This window comes from Canis lupus, chromosome 29 (genome assembly GCF_003254725.2).
Source record: "Canis lupus dingo isolate Sandy chromosome 29, ASM325472v2, whole genome shotgun sequence".
NCBI lineage: Eukaryota > Metazoa > Chordata > Mammalia > Carnivora > Canidae > Canis > Canis lupus.
In genome coordinates, this window is record NC_064271.1 from 28,471,499 (window position 1) to 28,484,369 (window position 12,871).

A 12,871-nucleotide genomic window follows, 5' to 3' on the forward strand; every position below is an offset into this window, starting at 1 on the left:
TGCAAGGTGAAGGAAACTATCACTTGAAGGACAACTATTTCCCTAAATTATGACTTGCACCTACAGCAATGAGAAGCTTTAAAGTATTTAAAAAAAAAAATCTCTAAGCTAATCTCTTGCTTCGGATTTTGAGATTCTCCACTGCTGTTCCCCCATTCTGTATGCACAGCACAGATTCCTGCCAAGCCTATTACAGTGAACAAACAATGTCTTCTCTGTCAGAACAGACAATGAATAGTATCACAAAATTCTCCTCTAATGTACAGCCTCCATTCCCCCCACCCAGACCCTTCAGAAAAGAACAACTAGGATGAGGACTGATGAGGAAAGCATTACTCGCCCCTTGCCAATCTGAAAGTGCATTCTAGCAAGCTAAGGACTAGGTCATGTCAGCCATATATTAGCTGCTAAACAGAGAAAGCTGACAAGTTTTTTTTTTTTTTTTTTTCAATTGGATCATATATTTGTGCATTTCTGTGGGTTGTGTCCTTGGGTATCTCTATCAGGAAGGAAGGAGGCAGTTTTATCAGATGTAATTTCAGGGCTAAGCAAAAATGGCTTTTGGCTACAGACTGAGTAGCAACAGGGGAGCTTCATAGAAATGACACAGCAATTTGTGTTAAAATATTGGCAGCCGATTCATGAATGCTAAAGCTGACTATGAATTCAGCTGCCTCTGTTAAGCCTTTATTCCCACTAAGCTTACGATTCATAAAGAAAGCGCCCGGAGTTACTCCCCTGAAACATACAGTTATGATGCTGACAGACTTCTCTTTGAGGTGTCTGTCTGTCTGTCTGTCTGTCTCTCTCTCTCTCTCTCTCTCTCATATTCATGAAAAGGCGTTAAGGATAGGATTTTCCAAAACAGGAACTTCATGAAGTATTTGTCACCAACCCAACCACAGCCTCACAAAGTGGTATTTTCATGAAAGGAAAGCATGGATTTCTTTACAATCTTCCACATTTTTAAGTCTTAGTTGGTATAAAATATCATGATTCCCTTTCCTTTCCCTCTATGACATGCATACAGCACAGATTTTACTGTAACCTCTGAGAATTGCACCACGCTTTCCCCATAGAAGACAAAATGCTGGGGTTCTTTTTAATAATCAAACCACACTAGCTATTGTTTTCGTGAATGCCAGAGAGAGATTAACACGAAGAGGGAAGTACAGCCTCCCCTTTCCTCCCACACATGTGTAGTACGACTCGGTGAGCTCCCAGATTCTGATGGCATTCTCCGGGTAACACGTTTAGGAGGCCAGCAGGATGTCCCCACTGTTCGGTCTTCTTCTCTCCCTCCCTCTTTCACAGCACCCTAGGCTCCTATTAGACGGCACAATCACGCCTGTGTGTGGCACCACCGCAGTCTGCGAATTCTAAGGATGGGTCCCCCTTATTGTGCATCGGTAATAGTTACCTTGGAGAAACGTTTGTCCAAATAAGAAATCAAAGCTCTGGCAATGTACTCCCTCTGAAATGCTGTGGTGAGAGTCCTCTCTTCCTTCTTGGCCTGCAACCAAAGAGAAAGAAAATTAGGGGAAAAAAGGCAGATGGATACAGACTGCGAAAGATACGTGTCCAGTTCGTTGTAAAGCACGCTGGCAAATTTAAGGCCAAACACTGAGGCTTTTTATTCCTTCCTGAGCAAAGCAAGCTGCAAAGTCGAGGAGCAGCAACAAATAGTAAATAAATAAAAAAATTTCTCTAACATAAAAATTAATGTCTGATCAAACACCCATCAATTTTTTTGCTCTCTCCATATTTTTCCTAATACTACGATAAATAAATCTATGTGCCATTGCACGGTTAATATTAAAATTCAAATATCTGTTACCCAAATTTGGAATAAAACAAGTGATTTATTTGAAGAGTATTTATGCTTTTAAATAAAGTAAGCTATGATTTAATTATGAGAATGTCTTTTTTTTAAAAGAAGATTTTATTTACTTGACAGAGAGAGAGAGTACAAGCAAGGTGAGTGGCAGGCAGACAGAGAGGAAGCAGCAGGCTCTCCACTTAGCAAGGAGCCCGATGCGGGTCTCGATCCCAGGACCTCAGGATCATGACCTGAATTAAACAGGGCAGATGCTTAACCAACTAAGCCACCCAGGCACCTGAGAATGTCTTATTAAAAGGAGCATCTTCGGGGCACCCGGGTGGCTCAGTCTGTTAAGAGTCCCCCTCCTGATTTTGGCTCGGGTCATAACCTCAGGGTGGTGAAATAGAGCCCTACACCAGGCCCCATGCTGGGCAGAGAGCCTGCTTAAGGTTCTCTCTCCCCATCTGCCTCTGCAATGCGTCCCCAGCCCTATGTGTGCACACAGCATGAACTGTGTGACCTGACATGCAGATCCCTTGATCCCAAGTTGTTTCTTCACCCACTCCACTGTGGGAATCAGTGTACTTCGGTCCCATCCATGGCTTTGTTCTAGTTTTGGTGCCCAGCCTTTCCTCTGTTCCCCTTTCCTCTCCACATCTTTTCCCATCCTCTAACAAATATGTCCTATGCTGAACCTCTGATGTAAGGCACCATAATAAGTGCAGCAGGAGAGGGAGTAGGGGAAGAGGATGGAATGAATGACAGGGTGAGCTTACACCCTAAGGGGAATATCCTAGCTGTTAACTAAGATTCAGAACTTCTCAACTATTTTAACAGAGATACAATTCCTACAATTTTTATATTCCTGTTTGAATATAAAAAACTGAACACAACACGAGCCTTCTAGATTTGCATCTAGTGATGTTCTATTATTAGGAGACATATGATCTTAGACTGTATGTTGCTTTCTTCCATAGCAGAGTCAGCAGATTATTTGTATTATCTCAAGGTACATCTATTGTCTCCCTGACAGTTACCAAGTGAGAAATGGCCACCTTTTGTTTGCCACTGCATTCAGCTATTATTATTATTTTTCTTTAATATGCCTATAAAGACCAGAATAAGACACACAATCATGGGCTGTCTTCTTCCGATCAGATTCCAGGTCTTTCCACTGTCAATCATGCAAACTGAGAGGGCAGGGCAGCTTCACTGGGTGAGGGCTTTGCAGACAGGAGCCTTTCCCAAACCACCTTTTGCTCTTTCATTAGATTTTAAAACAAACCTCCTCCTGAAACCCTGCCAGGATATATTTAGATGTGGATTTCAACTGTAAACATCTCCACTTCCCTATATCTCCATGGTCGGTCCCAGAGAACTCTCCTGAATTTGTTAGAAATAGAAGCAAGATTTGATTATCTAAATCAAACTGCTACAGAAAAAAAATAATGAGAAGAATATTTTTTCTTAAAATGCCAAATCTTATTAATATGTATTAGAAATAATATGTTTGCAGATGCTTCTCTATTACTAGATGGAGTAAAGAGTCTAATTTGAAAATTAAGCACATAACCTGACAGTTATTTTAATAACATAAAAGTGGTACATAGTTTTGCATTTTCAGAATATGCATTTCATGACTTAAAAATATTTCAAAGAAACAAGGTAATCAGGACAGTGTGGTACTGGAACAGGATAAACCTAAAGATCAATGGAATAGGATGTACCACCCAGAAATAAACCTGTATGTCTATGGCCAATTAATTTTTGACAAGGGTGCCAAATAATCAATGGGGAAAAACAGTCAACCAAAAAATCTAGGACAACTGGATAGCCATGTTGCATGTTTTCATGCAAAAGGATGAAGTTGGGTCTTCAACTCAGACAATATAAAAGCTAAATCAGAAAGAATCAAAATCTACATTTAAAAGCTAAAACAACAAAACTCTCAGAAAAAAGAATAGGGACAAATCTTCATGAGCTCATATTTGGCAGTGGAGTCTTATATATGACACCAAAAGCAAACGCAACAAAAGAAGAAATTGATAAATCGGACTTGATCAAAACTAAACATATTCATGCTTTAAAGGACACTATTAAGAAAGTGAAGACAACCCAAAGAATGGGGGAAAATCTGGGCAAATCATATCTAATAGAAGACTTTTATCTGGGATATAAAAGAACTTTTATTAACTCAATAATAAAAAGACAATCTGATCAAAAATCGGCAAAACATCTGAATAGATATTTCTCAAAGTAAATATACAATGGCCAATGAGCACATGAAAAGATGCTCAGCATTATTAGTTATCAAGGAAATGCAAACCAAAACCATAATGACATGAGATACCATTTCATCCCCCATAGAATGGCCATAATCAAAAAGTCTACATGGCAACAAGCATCGTAAGGATGATGACTGATCCAATCAAAGAGAAATCCCATGCTTTCCATGTTGATTTCTTTTTCCACTGAATGGAACTTCAGAAGTGAGGCGTCTACTCAAATATGACCCCCTCTCCCCCCACTGCATATGCTATGTCAGTGGAATGCCAAACTCAGCACTGTTTCTTCCATACCTACTTCACTGACAGAATTTTCATTAGGACTGTTAGCAGGTTCTTAACACAGATGATGACATTCATAAGAAGGCTCAAGAGTGAACTCTGGTAATTCATGATGCTTTGCTAACTTGAAGGCTTATTCTAGCTAAAGCCACTCAGAAAAACTGACATAGAGTTCAATTTCTGGGCCACTGGGACCCTGAGGGTTGGGATATGCACCTGACAGATGGCCTGACCCAACCCCCAGCTGGCACTGCTGAGTAGGAAGGGGAGTGGTTTTTTGGTTTTTAAACTTATGTCCTTACAGTCCCTTCTAGGGAAATAGAGTGATGTTGACAGCATATCCCCCTGCTATCTGAGTAGATAACTACGGGGACTGGGTAGCAGAGACTCAAGTAACCCAACTCCAAATTCATGTTTGACTTTTAAAAACTATACTTGGAGGCAGGTTATCCACTCACTGTGAGACCAGAATCATGAAGCTCAATTAAGGATTTTCAAATGTAAAAGAAACTTAAAGGTGACCTACAAAACAACCCCACTTGATACTTGAACACTTTCTACAATGTCTGTGACATCCAGGTTATAAGTATATAGAAAGGACTTGGTTAAACATAACAGCTAAAGGTACTAAGCACAGAATGAATCACAACGCCTACTATATAATAATCACTCAATATTTATTACTGAATGAGTGAATTGATTTTAAAAAATCAGAGTAGATTTGAGGATAGTGCTATATAATAAAACTGCTCTCCCTTGCAGTCCCTGAAGACAAGGAAAGGAGCAGGATTGCAGGGCACTCATGATTGGCGTGTGACCGCAGTAACATATCACACATGCAAACACCATCCAAATAAATACTATCTTTTATTAATGCTGCAGTGGAAACAAACCAACATGATCTGTTAATCGAGCCTGTGCTAGGATTCCCTTCCATAATGAAGGGCTCCCAGGAGGAATTCGTTTCTGTCTCTGGGAAATGCTGTTAGATTTGAGCTGGGGTAAGGAAGGTTCTTTTTCACACAGTGACTTAGTGGCTTCAACCTCACTGGGGTCCTGGATCTAACTTCTAGGGCCATATGGAACAAGTCCGATAATTTCCCTACATGGCAACTTTTCAAAGACTCAAAGACACCGAATTAAAGAAGTTCTTCTTTTCCTGCCCTTGAGCCTCCCCTTCTCCATTTCAAAGAATATAGTTCTGAGTACCAGCTACCCTAACTCAAAAAAGCACACAGGCTGTAAGAAGAAGAGAGCTAGGCCCTGGCCAGGCATGGTCACAACAGCAGAGCAGGCTAAGAGCCTGCTTCAGCTACAAAGCCCAACTGAAGAAAGCAGCCCAGTAACCAAGCACAACATCCAGTGGACAAGGTAACCTTGATATCATTTAGGAAATCACCCTTATGTGGGTTTTGGTGATAGTGCTAGAGGAATTCTTGTGGACCAGATATTATAGGGAGGCAATAGGGAGCTGGTGAACTCAGGACTGTGGTCCATTTTCATCCTGGAGACTAATCACAGCTATAGACTCTGGCCACTGGGCAGTGATTCAGGGTAAGAGCTACAGTTCTTGAAAAGATCTCCTGGCAAGATCAAGAAAGACCATGGTACCCAAAATAGACACTCAGTCCCAGACATTTAGATACATAGGAAGAGAAAGAGCTGAAACTTGCATGGTCAAGGAGTGAGTACCATAGAAATCTGGAAGTCATTCCTGAGATACCAGATCCTACACTTGGGTGGCAATAAGGGCCACCTGGAATGCAGCACTGGTCATCCCAGTCGTCAGCAGTGGGGCAATACCATTCTCAGCATGGGAGATTAAAATTCAACAAACAATTCAGCAAGCACTGAGCAAGATGTACTGTGGGCAAGACACAGAAAGAACACAATGAGAGATGTCTTCCATTGCCCTGGAGGCTGGGTTGAAACATCTTCAGTGTTTCCTGCTTTAGTGAGAACAAGCTCAGACTTGGGGAGGGCATGATGATACATGCGAGAGGAATGACTGGGGAAGAAACATGGGAGGCGGGAGGAGATATGCAGGTGGCACACAGGGTGGCTAATGCTTTCAATTTTTGATTGTTCGCTTCCAAATGACCATGCTCAAAGGCCCTCACTCCAGATGAAGTAGCACTTCATCAGTGAAGAGGAGAACAGGAAACACGTACTTGTGTCCGTGTAAATACTATAGTCTTACTTAGAAAACCTGCGATCATAGAAGACTTTTTCACCAGCTACGTTAGACTGTTGGGATGTATGAATCTTACACTTGACTAAAGCAAAATCTAACTTTCTTTCATATATGATGCTGCTAAGCCAAATCTTTCCTACTGCCTTTTTGCCATTTAATTGGTGGTGATGATGGTGAGGTGGTTACATCATCCCTGTGCCATTTCTGCCTCTTAGATCTGGGTCACTGCGTTAAATGTCAAGATGTTCTCGAATTCTGTTTCTCTCCTTTGTTATGACATTAGCCATCTCTCCCAGCTTTGGGCCATGAATTTGTATAGCTGTACCCAAGTGAGGCCTAATGTCGGCTAGCACAGGATTTGGTTCAAATACCAGAAACCTTTCTCTAGGAAGATAGCAATTTATTAATCAGTTCCCTCTGGATATACATACTAAGTCAGTTATTAATCTAGCTAATTACACACATCCCCTATTTGTCCAAATGATAAATGTTAGCAATTTGATACACTTTGGGTATAAAAACCCCATAAATATATCTATAAAGTAATGCATGCTATTTCTTATTAATCCATCTGAATTCTATGATGGGTCTAGTAAATTGTCAATAGAATAGAGTCCAATCGCAAAGCACAGACATTTCCTCCCATTAAAATTTCAATGACTATTGAAGTCCTTTGCCATAATCATGCAAGAAAGTAAGACTGAATATGCTCAATGGTAAAGCAATTAAAAGGGTAGCTCATGTCAATGTATCTGGATGTCACTGATGTCCTGAACCATACTGGAAAACCGTAATTTACAACGGATGCTTCTTTCTCCCTCATCTCCGGATTCTCGACTTCTTGGGCTACACTTCTCTCCTTGTGAGGCTCCCTTGTATTTTCTGGCCATTTTTTCTTGCCAGCTTTCCCAGCTGTGGCTCTCTTCTCTTCCATGCTTCCCCCCCCACCCCAACCCCCTACCCCCGCCTGCCCTGGCTGCTTTTGCTCACACTTCCAGCCTTCCTGGGATTTTCGGAAAGATTCCAGCTTTCATGCCATCTGATATCTCCTGCCTCATTTCTCACACATCCTAACAGCTGAAATCCTTGAGGTCCGCGAAGCAACAGTCCATTAAGAAAAGAGTATTTTCAGGGAGTCAATTTTCTTTACTAAGAACAGTAAAATGGAAGAGGCAAGGAAAGAAAGTTCAGAGGTACCAAAAAGAGGCCACTATGAAGATAAGATGAAAGTAAAAAAAAAAAAAAAAAAAAGGCATCAAAAAGATGTAAGTATGACACTGGGAAAATAATTCTTTCTGAAAATCCTCTTAAATGGTGTGGTTTAATAAAAATAATCCCCTTTCCAAGGGGAACATATTTTTCTTGAATTCTGGGGAGCTGATGATAAAAATTCTTTAACCACATATCCTCATACTATCTACGATATACAGAACCCAGGTAAGCATAGATACAGTTATAATACACACATGGAGTTATTAACAAATGACATTTTATTAGCAAAAACCTGCTTTTTATAAGAGTGTTACTTGGAAAGAGGCCTAAAATGACACTATTTCCCATAAGCCTTATCTGTGAGCATGCATCTCAAGCAAGGCTTGGACTTGAATTCCTTGCAGTTTCAATATTAATAGACAAAATATCAAAATAACCAAAGTGCTGAATAGGAAAAAAAAATCCTTTATTCCTAACAAAAGACAGAATAGTTTATAATATGCAAATTCGATGTATTTAGGGAGAGTTGCATGCTTCTCAGGCATCTAAACATAAAGCAAAGGACCACAAACACTAACAATAAAAAGATTAGCTCTGGAACTTAAATGTTGCTGTAGTGACAGAAATACATAAATTGACTCCCCTACTTACTAATAAATGAATTGGTAGGAAAATAAATATTTAAAAACATCCTTCTTTAGGCAATGTAAATAAACATGGGAACACCCACCTGGGTGGCTCAGTTAGTTAAGCTTCCAACCCTTAGTTTCAGCTCAGGTCATGATCTCAGGGTCATGAGATCGAGCCCCACTTTTGGTTCCCTGCTCAGCGGAGAATCTGCTTGAGATTCTCTCTCTCTCCCTCTCCCTCTCCCACCCCCACACTTGCTCTCTCTCTCTCAAAATAAATAGGGATGCCTGGGTGGCTCAGTGGTTGAGTGTTTGCCTTTAGCTCAGGTCATGATCCTGGGGTCCTGGGATTGAGTTCCATATCAGGATCCTTGCAGGGAGCCTGCTTCTCCCTCTGCCTGTGTCTCTGCCTCTCTCTGTGTGTCTCTCATGAATACATAAATAAAATCTTTAAAAAAATAAATACATCTCTAAATAAATAAATAAACAGGGCAATGAAAGAGGTCATTCATTCATTCATTTCCTTACTCATCTTTTAGTGGTATTTCCTTGCTAGAAACAAAAAGTAAACACTACTCCAGTCCCCCCCACTCTATTTTATCTGAGAAGCTGTCTTTTGGGATGCAACTTAAGCTGCCATTCAGAGACCCTAGAGCTTTGGTTTGTCTTTGCCTCTTGGTGGGTACCTGACTGGGCAGCCACTTGGCACACTTCCCTATCACAGAGCCTCGGATGGGCCTTTAGACGTTTCCCAGTGAGGGGTAATTTCTGTTTTCTCTAGTCTTATGATCACCCAAGGGACAGTGGAGCTGGAGAATCCATGATCACTGAGATTTCCTGGAAGTTGCTGCATGGGTGTGTACATATGGGTGGGGAAGGGGCACAAGCCAGGATGACTTCTTCTTCCCTAACTAACTTCCCTTCACTAACTTGAAGTTTGCTTAAGTGGGCTTTTGAGAAACCTCAAAATTCATAGAAATCTACTTACTGTTAGAAGTCCCAGCTGCAGATTGCAGAGTAAGTTCAGGACAGAAAGAGCTCTCCCTCACACTCCTGCTTAAAGTTCTGCAGAACTGGCTGTGTTGTTTGTGTTGGCCTGGGGCAACGGCTCCGCCTGTGAGGTCAAAAGGGGGGATATATTTAAGCTGTGGCTGTTTTCCTGGCAGCTTTCCACATTATTAAAGATTGTTGTCTATAAAGTGTCTGAGTTTTGGAGGAATGTGTAGGAGGGTGTGTGTGTATGTGCTGGGGGTGGGTAGGTTGGCTTTTTTTTTTAATATATATTTTTTTTTAATAATAAGAGACACACAGAGAGAGGCAGAGACACAGGCAGAGGGAGAAGCAGGCTCCCCACAGGGAGCCTGATGAGGGACTTGATCCCAGGACATGACCTGAGCCAAAGGCAGACACTCAACCACTGAGCCACCCAGATGCCCACAGGTTGGCATTTTGTAGATGGATTTTTACATCTCAAGTAATTTTATAGTGCCCCTTTCTATATATGTGTGTGTGTGTGTGTGTATTATAGACTATATGTGTATATCCATCTCTATATATGTATATAAATAGAATATATATTTTATATATGTAGTTGGAGAGCATATACACACTTATACACATTTGACCTCTTCAACCTGAGACTTTCAACACTGCCTGTAGATATCACACCAGAACTGTGCCACTGATATCATATTCAGGTGGCCATTCCCTTATGAATTCAGGCTAGTTTCATGAAATGCTAGCATATGTATGACATTTCAATCATTTCTCTAATGGAAAACAAATACTAAATGACCGAAGTTGAACTTTCGAGAAATTTTTTTTTAAGATTTTATTTATTCATTTGAGAGAGAGAGAGAGAGAGAGAGAGAGAGAGAACATGAGTAGTGGGGAGGGGCAGAGGGAGAGGAAGAAGCAGGCTTCCCACTGAGCAGGGAGACTAAAATGGGGCTTCATCCCAAGACCTCAGGATCATGACCTGAGCCGAAGGCAGATGCTTAACTGACTGAGCCGCCCAGGTGCCATGAACTTTAGGGAAATTCTAAGACACTAAGTGTCTCAGCATCCCAGGGAAAGTCAAGGAGATTCATTCCAATGGAAATAATGTGCACCTAATAATGTACTATCAATGCTCTGTAAATAAATATTTGCTACATGATGATTTGTAAGACATGGTATGTTCAGAAGAACTGAAGGTATCATGGTGGACTCCACTCTACTGAGCTGCATCTTTTCTGCAGGCTGGCTACATTTGGAATACTGTACTTTGCATGTGTGAATACAAATGACTGTGTGCCACATTTTTGAGCCTGTTATGGGTTGAAATGTGTCTTCCCCAAAATTCACATGTTGAAGTCCTAATGAATGTAGCCTTATCTGGAAATAGGATCATTACAGATAAAATTAGTGGAAGAACAGAGAAAAGTAGGCTCCTGAACTATTATGATTAGTGTCTTTATAAAAGGGGGAGATTTGGATACAGAGAAACATATACAAGAAAAATACCCTGTGAAGACAGGAATGTATGCAGCCACAGTCCAAGAACGTACCAATGGCTAAAAGAGAGGTCTGGGACAGAAAGAGCACAAGCAGGGGGAGCGGCAGAGGGAGCGGGAGAAGTAGACTCCTCGCTGAGCAGGGAGCCTGATGCAGGACTCGATCTCAGGACCCTGGGATCATGACCTGAGCCAAAGGCAGCCAACCACCTGAGCCACCCAGGTACTTTGAGAATTTGTATATTTAAACACTGTTTTCAATAATCAATTAAGGGGGGATGCCTGGGTGGCTCAGCGGTTGAACGTCTGCCTTTGGCTGAGGGCATGATCCTGGGATCTGGGATTGAGTCCCACATCGGGCTCCCTTAGAGGAGCCTGCTTCTCCCTCTCTCTATGTCTCTGCCTCCCTCTCTCAGTGTCTCTCATAAATCAATCAATCAATCAATAAATCTTTAAAAAAATAATTAAGGGAATAATTACCAAAACAACATAAAGTAGAATAACTTCCTTTTAATAATATCTTTTTTTAGTTGTGAGGAAAGTTTTATTTTTAAAAATTTTATTTATTTATTCATGAGAGACACAGAGAAAGGCAGAGACACAGGTAGAGGGAGAACCAGGCTCCATGCAGGGAGCCCGACATGGGACTCGATCCCAGGACTCCAAGATCACGCCCTGGGCTGAAGGTGGCGCTAAACCACTGAGCCACACGGGCTGCCCATGAGGAAAGTTTTGAAAGGGCTCCTTGAGAATTTGGACAGACCAAAACTCCTAAGGAATTTTTTACTTTACTGGGACTATTATATTTAGATTGATATAACAGATCAATTCACATTTCTTCAACTCCTCCTCTTGCTTAATTTATGCTTTTCTTGGTCATTGAAAAGTCACTCAAAATTCATGCTCAATTTCTGCCCTCATTCCCTTTTCAGTGTTCCACCATTTAGCACTTGCGCCTGGTTGAGTTGGGTTAAATATAACTTTAGAGTTAAAATCAAACCCACAATATTTTAGCTCAACTAATTTTAGCAATAAGGAAACCAGTGCCCAGTTGTGATCACACAGCTCTTTAGGGTCTGAGCCATGGACATAACCCAGGCCACTTTTCATTCATTACCATCTGCTCTATGGCAGTGGCTTCATCATGTGTCATGTATGCTACCTGTGTGCATTCTCAGATTTGGCTTCAGGGTTGGTACTTTTTTTTTTTTTTTTTTTTAGTCTCATCCAAAGATTCTACTACACTGCCATATCCAGAACAGGCATGCCAAAATGTCTGTTTAAATATGTACTATTTATGATATAGCTGAGTTTCTGTAATAAGATACTAGCAACTGATAACACATGACTGCCCTTTAGCATATTGATTTTTTTTAAGTCTCTTCATTCAATATCTAGAACATATTCCCGTGGACCTGCCTTGCATAACTAATTGGCATGATGTACAACTCAGGTTTTATTTTCTTCATTGTTTGTTTGATTTCCAGACTAATGGCATTTTAAGTGAGCCTGAGATCTGGGCTCAGCTACTGTGGCCTTTTGTCTGGTCAAAGAAGGAACACAAGCCCATCTAACTGATCAAGTAAAAAAGGAAGAGGAATGGGAAGACAAAAATGAGAGAAAAGGAGAAAAAACCCTCAGGCTTTAAAGATATGAACTCCCTTGGACAAAGACACAATTTCTATTATAGTTGGTAAAAATCACCAGAAAACAAATGCTCCCAGAGGTTGTATCTTAGCATATAACACAGAAAGAGCTAAGAGCAATTTCCATATTAATCAGCCCAAATGGAGAAACTGATGTCACCTTACAAGCCTAGAAAGAAACAAAAACATCCCCCAAATCTAACTGTGAGAGCCAGAAGCAAGAAATACAGAAGCAGCTTCCTCACTGCAGAATTACATTTTTTGTCTGCCATCAACAGGTGTTGCCATGGTAACTATCCTATAGTT

The 12,871-nt window shown here is 40.9% G+C and overlaps 1 protein-coding gene across 2 annotated transcripts in view; it reads right to left on the reverse strand.

The window, feature by feature from the left end:
* The window catches only part of PAG1 (phosphoprotein membrane anchor with glycosphingolipid microdomains 1), a 137,528-nt gene that overhangs the window by 59,040 nt on the left and 65,617 nt on the right, over positions 1-12,871 (reverse strand). For both annotated transcript variants that reach the window (XM_025433458.3, XM_025433456.3), the window contains 2 exons: positions 9,413-9,538; positions 1,421-1,513 (listed from right to left, as the gene is read on the reverse strand). The gene's annotated coding sequence lies outside the window, so the exon portion shown is untranslated. The remainder of the gene's footprint in view (positions 1-1,420; positions 1,514-9,412; positions 9,539-12,871) is intronic.